This window comes from Moschus berezovskii, chromosome 21 (genome assembly GCF_049115385.1).
Source record: "Moschus berezovskii isolate FMDL1 chromosome 21, NW_MosBer_1.0, whole genome shotgun sequence".
Classification (NCBI taxonomy): domain Eukaryota; kingdom Metazoa; phylum Chordata; class Mammalia; order Artiodactyla; family Moschidae; genus Moschus; species Moschus berezovskii.
In genome coordinates this window covers 42,918,446-42,926,896 of record NC_142480.1, presented here as the reverse complement: position 1 = coordinate 42,926,896, position 8,451 = coordinate 42,918,446, and the positions used below count along the sequence as shown (strand labels likewise).

Below are 8,451 nucleotides of genomic sequence, written 5' to 3'. Positions count from 1 at the left end.
CCTGTTATGAAATAAACAAGCCACAAGGATGTCATGTACAGCATAAAGGTCAAGAATATTGAAATAACTTTGTATAGGGACGGGTGGTGATCATTACATAATGCCTGCAAATGTTAAGTCGTGATATAGGACACCTGAAACTAACATAATATTGCAGATCAACCATATTTCAATTAAAAGGAAGGAAGAGAAAGGAAAGGAGGAAGGAAGACAAGAGAGACAGAGAAAGAGAGAGACAGAAACGGACTGGTTTCTCGCCTACATATTTAGTCTTGCAGTTCTCCAAAGCGGCCACAAGATGTCAGTGTTAAAAACGCTAACAAGTTGGCTCTCCTGGCTCAGCAGTTGAGCTTAATTTCAAAATACGAGGGAGTTTCCAGTTTTCAAAAATGTACATTTAAAGAGGAGAAAAGCCATAAAAGCACTGCAGTTAGGGTGTCAGTTCATTTTTTTCCCTTGTAAAAGAAACGGTATACTAGGTGAATGTTAAAGGCTTCTTTTAAAAAAACAGCATTCCAAGGGGTTGTGCCAGGGGAGGTTCAGGTTTGACTATGCCCCCTCTGGGGCTCTATATAGACATTCCGTCTGAAGCCTGGACTTCTCCCCAGGAAACTGTGCTAAGCACCCAGGCCTGGGACCCTGGGGTCTGAAGCTTCCCTGAGTGACAGCAGTGTGACGTCCAGGCAGTCACTCAAAGCCCTTTTTGCTTCTCTCTGGCCCTCCTCCTTGCCAAGCCTCTGTGTTCTCTGCTGGACTGCCGACTTCCTCTCAGACTTGTTTATAAGATTAAATGAATTGACAAAATGTATTCTTATGAATGGCAGGAGGATAATAAGTTATAAGACTCGCTCTGGGGTCAGACAACTCAGTGAGGAGATCGGTCACTTCAGGCTTCCCAGGTGGCTCAGTGATAAAGAATCTGCCTGCCAGTTCAGGAGACGCAGGGTCAACACCTGGGCAAGAAAGATCCTCTGGAAAAGGAAATGGCAATCCACTCCAGTGTTCTCAGTCATCAGTCACTAGGTTATGTCTGACTCTTTGTGACCCCATGGACTGTAGCCCATCAGGGTCCTCTGCCCATGGTATTTCCCAGGCAAGAATACTGGAGTGGGTTGCCATTTCCTTCTCTAGAGCTGCCCAGTATTGCACACAAATTGGCATTCCCTCTACACAGAGCACTTGTATCTCTGAGTTGTCATCGTGTGTTTACTTCTCTGTGTGCTTGACTGCAGGCTCCCCAAGGGCAGGAAAACCAATTCAGAGTTGTGTTCCTAGTGTCAGAACATCATCATCATCATAGCTAACATTTATGGAGCATGAGGTGCCAGCCACTGTTCTAAGCACCTCTTCATGTGTTCATCAATTGAATCCTACATATAACTTGTGAGATGGGGGCCATCAGTATCTGAATTTATAGGAGGAGAGACAAAGAATGGTTAACTTGCCCTGATGCTGTACAGCCAAGTAGGAAGAGAGTCAGGCAGTCTGGACCAGGGGCCAGAGCACAGCATCAGTAATTGGTGCTGCCACTCAGGCCTCTGATGCAGGAGAAAGTTTGATCCCTGGATCGGGAAGATCCCCTGGAGAAGGAAATGACAACCCACTCCAGAATTCTTGCCTGAGAAATCCCATGGACAGAAGAGCCTGGTGGGCTACAGTCCATGGGGTTGCAAAGTCGTACGTGACTGGGAGACAGAGCACACACACACAATTCACTATGAGGAACAGCCCTAGGTGTGCCTTCGAGTTCTTTGTTCAGAGCTGCTTTAAAGGTGTCCTCCGAAGGGGGCCAGGAAGACCAAGGCTGCAGGGCACGATTGAATGAGTGCGAGGGTGAGTGTAAGGTGCAGCTCACTGCTGCAGAGTTGTTCAGCCCTGGCAGCAGGAAGCAGTGGCGGGGTGTGGAAAAGACTGGGAGCTGCCATGAGCCGTGGTGGGACTACACGGGGACTTTTCTCAGCAGAGGGCAGTGCTCAGTTTCCTGGGCACCCCAGTCTGCCTTGGCATACCTGGGAGTTTAGCCCTCAGCTCCATTTCGTAAGCCTGGAGGGGTGGGATGTGGGCTTCATCTTGGGTACCAGCTCTGGGGATGCGTCAAGTCTCTCTGGAGCCCTGTGCTGAGCAAGATGGGGGATGTGTCCAGCCTCAGTGGAGAGAGCACTACAGATGTCCCAGTCTGTATGGGAGGGGACCGTGGGCCATGCTGGGCAAACCTGCCATCTGATAGACTGGAATTCCTGCACCTTCTCCAGGTCTCCCAGGGCAGCCAGGCTGCCTGTCATTGGTTTGGGGGTTCTGAATGCAATAGGCTGATCCACCCAGGATTCTGCCCTGAACACTGACACTGAGGGCTCCAAACTCTTAATTCACTGCAGCCAGGTCACACACAGACCGCCCCCTCCCACCCCATCTCCTCCCCCAGAGGAAGGGGAGACAGTGTCTCCATGGCCGTGTCCCCAGCTGTGGGGCCAGAGCCGCCTCCCTTCCTCCCCCTGCCGCGTCGTCTCTCGGCTCTGTTGTTGTTGGCTGGTGCGAACAAGGCTGAACATCTGCCAGACATCTGCTCACGTCTCCTGTGAGTGCTCCCAACAGACGGGCAGGAAGCGGCACTGCCCCGAGACCAAGGTGCCAGGGGCGACGTGTGAGCTGCTCTGGGACGCTGCCTGGCCTGCCTGGGGCTGGTGGGACCCCTGGGGTCTCTGGGGGCTGACCAGATGATGGCAGAGCTCGAGGGTCTGCGTTCTTCCCCTCTTCCCCAGAAGGGACGGTACTCTGGTCAGTCAATGGAAGAGAGGTGAGGAGAGGGCGGATATGTTAGAAACTGTCTCCGCCATCCTGGGGAGGCAACAAGAGGAACAGGCTTCTACTCCTGGGATGGGTGTGGGAAGGAGAATGGCTTTCTCAGTGCCCCAGGAAACAGACCTTGAGAGAAAGATGTGAGTGCAGGTAGTTTATTTGATGGGAATCTGTTTGAGATGATGGGAAACAAGAGAAGGAAGTCAATAGAAAGTGTTTTATTAAGCAGGTGTGCTTGGGACACCTAAAACACCATCCACAGAGGAGCCAGAAAGACAGCCTCATCTCCTCTGTGGGAGATGAGCACAGGGGGAGATTTCTTCTTCACCTCCCCTCATTGTTGAGGGCTGCCCCGAGGCTATCAGCTTCCTGACTTTTCTGCCTGCTGCAGGGAGTGGGCTGGGAGCAAGCCTGCAGGTGCAGGGGCCTCAGTACTGGCAGTGGGAAGCCACCAAGGGGGTGTGCAGGACACAGATGGTCCCTGCCCCTAGGGCAGAATGAAGGTCAAGGATGAGGCTAGCTGGGCATTGACGTAGCAGTGGTTCCTCTTCCCTCTCCTCTCTTTTTCTTAAGTTTTTTTTTTTGTGTGTAATGTGGACCATTTTAAAAGTCTTTATAGAATTTGTTACAGTGTTGCTTCTGTTTTATGTTTCGGGTTTTTTGGTCGTGAGGCATGTGGGATCTCTGCTCCCCGACCAGGGTTCGAACCCACACTCCCTGCATTGAAAGGACAAGTCTGACTCTCACCTTTCCGTTTGTACCCACCTATCCTCTGTTTTACTTGTTTATTGTTCAGTCGCTAAGTCGTGTCCGCTTCTTTACAACCCCGTGGACTGCGGCACAGCAGGCCTTCCTTGTCCCTCACTATCTCCCAGAGTCGGCCCAAGTTCATATCCACTGACTTGGTGATGCTATCTAACCATCTCATCCTCTGCCGCCCTCTTCTCCTTCTACCTTCGATCTTTCCCAGCATCAGGGCCTTTGCCAACAAGTCGATCGTTTTATTTTCGTAGCCCTAATCCTGAAGTGACTTAGCAGAATCCTGAACAGAGAAGGGATGGGATCATCAAGGGACTTCATCCTGTCTCCCAAAGGCTGGCCCTTCCTCCTGTTCTAGGGGACTAAGTATTTCCTCCCTGTCCCCTGGATAAATACTCAACGAACTCTTCAGTTCTAAAGTGTCCTTTAGCTACTTTGTGTTGCTGAACACTTAAACATGGACTCCAGTTAGCAATTAAAATGTCATTTTTCCCAGGTAATAATCAAATTCTGGACTTGATGGAAAATTGAGCCCGCCTTCCTCTCCCGGCTTGGCCCCTTGCTGGCAGGAGGTCCCTCACTAGGTCTTCTCTCCCATCTTACCCACTGCACTTTCTGACCCTTTTGGGGTAAGAGCCTGGGGGGAGAAAAAGAGATCAGGACATGAGCAAACTTCTTTCCTGATGGTAAGCCCTAAAAGACCCAGCTTCTTTGTTCTCCCATCTTGGCCAATGGCCATGATGAGTGTTTTTCTTTTCTTTCTTTCTTCTCTTTTTTTATCTGACCACACCAAGAAGCACCTGAAATTTAGTTCCTGGGATAGAACCCATGCTCCCTGTGGTGAAAGGGTGGCGTTTTAACCCTGGACCGCTAGGGAAATCCCAGTGAGCATCTATCTTGAGGATGTTATCTCTGGGCATATCTCCTACTCCTGGGATCTTTTCTAGAGTTTTCCATGGAAGACAAATGCTCTCAGTCCCTGGGAATCCCTCATGTTTCTGAATCTATCCTGCTGAGGTCTGTTTACTCTTCCAAGACACCTTCTGGACAGGACTAAGATGCCCACGTTCTTTCTCTGGTGTGATTGGCTTCTGGTTCATAGAATTAGTCATAGACTCTTCGAGTCCCAGCAAATTCTAGGCACACCGACCTGTCCCAGTGCAGTCACCTACGTTTAGTGGTCATGACAGCTTCCCTCGGCCTTCTAGGCAGAGGTAGTCCCTTTGCTCTCCTCCAGCACAGTAGATGGTCTTCCCACAGGGTGCTCGTGGTTAAGAACCCACCTGCCAATGCAGCTAGATGTAAGAGATGAGGGTTTGATCCCAGGGTTAGGAAGAGCCCCTGAAGGAGGGCCCCAAAACCCACTCCAGTATCCTTGCCTGGAGAATCCCATGGACAGAGGAGCCTGGTGGACTACAGTCCATGGGGTTGCAAAGAGTCGGACGTGACTGAAGTGACTTAGCATGCAGGCAAATTTAAAGTATTCCTACCGTATCCCAATGTGACCATTAAATACATAGGACTATTGGGAGAACAGACTCCAGGATGCTCTGGAGATTAGAAACACTTCTCATAAAACGAGTATTGTATATTAAACCATATATATGGAATCTAGAAAAATAGGTACAGGTGAACCAGGGAAAGGGGAGGGTGGGATGAACAGAGAGAGTAACACTGACACATATCAGGGCCATGTGTAAAATAGATGGGTAGTATAATATAATACAGGGAAGCTGCTGTATAATACAGGGAGCTCAGCTCGGTGCTCTGTGGTGACCTAGAGGGGTGGGATGGGGTTTGGGAGGGAGGCTTAGGAGGGAGGGGATATATGTATTCATATAGCTGGTTCATTGTTGTACAGCAGGAGCTAACACAATGTTGTAAAGCAATTATCTCCAATAAAAAGAATAATAATAAAATAAAAACAGAAAGACTTCTCATAGCAAAGGCCATCTCAGGAGAAGGAAAGGCCTATACACCAGAGCATTGGCTTTTTTTTTTTCCTTTTATTTAAATCACTTTATTTTTACTTGGTTACCTGGATGTGGTTTTCAAAACCAAATAAGACATATATTTGTATGATTAACAAAATTATAATGCTAATTAATTTATGGACTATATTCAGAATATATAGGATAAGGCTAGCAAAAGTAGATAACTAAAGAATTCATCTATACAACATTACAAAAATAAAAGAGGTCAATGACGAAGCTGTATGAAATTATTCTTTCCTGTTTTTCAGAATCCATCTGAGAACATGCTGCCACAAATAGCCCTTTTGCTGCTAATGTCCTTGAACTTGGTTCATAGAGTGTTTTACTCTGAACAAACATATACAGGCATAAGAGGCCCACCATCCAACACCAAGACACAGTTCTTCATCCCTTGTGCCATGAAGAGTAAAGGTAAACTTAACTATATATTTTGCTCTTTTAACTGGTGGATTGTTTCTTTCAATAATCCTTTTTTTTAAACTTTTTTTTTGCTTCGGAATATAGCCGATTAACAATGTTGTGATAATTTCAGGGGTAGTGTATCATCTTGAAAGAGATTCTTGAAAGGCCCATACAGAGAATGCAGTTTTCAAAGGACCAAGTCAGCTGAACCGTTAAGAACCATATCTCCCAAGTAGCTGAGTAACCTGTTGATTTAAGTATTTGTAATCTTCTTCTGATTGTTGTTTAGTTGCTCAATTGTGTCTGACTCTCTATGATCCCATGGACTGTAGCCCGCCAGGCTCCTCTGTCCATGGGATTTCCCAGGCAAAGATACTGGAATAGGTTTTCATTTTCTTCGCCAAGTGTCTTCCCAACTCAGGGATCGAACCTGTGTCTCCTGCATTGGCAGGCAGATTCTTTAACACTGAGTCCCGTGGGAAGTCCATATTCTGATTACAAAATAATAAATACTCAATGTGAAAGACTGAGGAAAAGAAAATGTTTCCCTAACTTTTGGTGTGTTTCCTTAACATATATCTTATTTTTATATTTTTCCTGTTTGATTTTTTTTTCATTATTTAAAAAATGGAAAACCCTAGGTGTAATTTTCATTCAGTACTTATCATTTGATCCTTAAGCTGTTTTGTTGCAGAAAGTGAAGTCCTTTTTTTTTTTTTAAATAAGTGGTAGTTTTTTAATAAAAAAAAATTTTTTTTGGATGTGGATCATTTTTAGTCTTTATTGATTTTGTTACAATATTGCTTCTGTTTTATGCTTTGTTTCTTTTTTGGCCACAAGGCGTGTGGGGTCCTAGCTCCCTGACCAGGGATCAAACCCACACCCCCTGCATTGAAAGGAGAAGTCCTAACTGGACCACAAGGGAAGTCCCATGAAGTCCATGATTTTAGAACGATGGTAGCAATTCATCAACCAAGTAATCAGTTTTCACATAGTTTCAATAATTACAGCAACTTCCTTGAACAATCTGTAGAAATTCGGAAACTGTGGAATTGTCATTTCAGAAAAACTTGTTCTTTACTTGACCTCAATGATCTGCCACTTTGAAACATAAGGACACTTAAGTAATCTGCAGCTGTCTGAGCTCACAGCCATCCCCAGCTTCCACTGAAAATCTCTGAGCCAGCTGGTGACTGTGGCCTTAGCATCTATCTGTGGCTTGCTGGACCCCTCCATAGCAGGGTCCAGTGCGGCTTCCATTACCCACTTGGGTGGAAACCTTAATGTATATTATATATGCCACAGAATGCAGCCAGATTTATCTGTGACTTTATGTGAGCAAGCAAGTGTTAAACCACTGAATTAGGGGGTGCCCATAATACACCCTAGCTTATTCGGACTAATTTAAAAATTGACAGTAAAAGTAAGATGCTGCTGTAACGAAAACCTGCAGTGCGTATCGATATATCGATTAGGTAAATGGCAGTAAGGAAATGGGACTGGAGGAACTCTCAGCCCCTCTTATGCAGTGGGGAAATATTTATGATTACTCTCCTGTGATCACCTGGAAGGCACATTTGATTCCTAATGAACTTGTAGCTCTGGGAAAAGTGGTTGGAAAATCAGAACGGTGGTAATTGCATTAGTTGTTGCTGGCTATGTTTAACAAGGTGTTACAAGGAAAAGATGCACACAGAAAAGAATTGACTCATTTCCGAGAGTAATAACAGGGAATGGAGAAAGGCCAGAAATGAAGGTTGAAAAATGAACCGCCTTGAGATGATAGCGTCAGAAATGGGATTGAGAAAGACTTTAGAGTGGCCAAAGGCAAATTCAGATTCAGGGTGTGGTACCCAGTGCCGTGTCCAGTTGGAAGCAGGGCAAAAATCAAATGAAAGGTGCGGGTCTGACACCTATAGTTAAAATTTCCCTGGTTTTTATGTCTCAGAGCAAACAGAGGAAGGGTAGGAACCTCACGCTTGTGGCTGTAGGTGGCCTGAAGGCAGCCACTGTTGTATTGCGTGAAAGAGGCTTGGGGACGTGAAATAAACAAATACAGCAGCTCTAGGAACCAAGTCTTGAAAGAACAGTGGGTGTGGTTCCTGGAAGACGGAACTGGAAAGTAACTACTGAGTCGTCTGAGAGTCAGACTGCCAAAAGAAAAAAGAACCCTGGCCTTAGAAAGCCTGTGATTATTCGAGACTTTTAACCCTCTAAGCATCCTGAAACTCCAACCATGCACAGGCATCAAACAGGCTGAGGAAAGAAGCCCCCAAGGGACACAGGCTTTCCAACGTCTATAGCACAGGTGGCCAAGGAGGCAATGGAAAAATGGAGAACTTTCCAAAAGGTGTCCTTGACGAGCAGTAAGTAATTGCAGTGCCCTCTGAGAGCAGTTGCTGTTGTTCAGTCCCTCAGTCGTGTCCTTGACCCCACGGACTGCAGCACACCAGCCTTCCCTGTCCTTCGCTATCTCCCGCAGTTTCCCAGACTCATATCC

At 46.4% G+C, this 8,451-nt stretch overlaps 1 pseudogene; it reads right to left on the bottom strand.

Moving 5' to 3' along the window:
• Nucleotides 1–6,938: 6,938 nt before the first annotated feature.
• On the bottom strand, nt 6,939–7,187 carry LOC148774545 (COMM domain-containing protein 6 pseudogene; annotated as a pseudogene).
• Nucleotides 7,188–8,451: the final 1,264 nt, after the last annotated feature.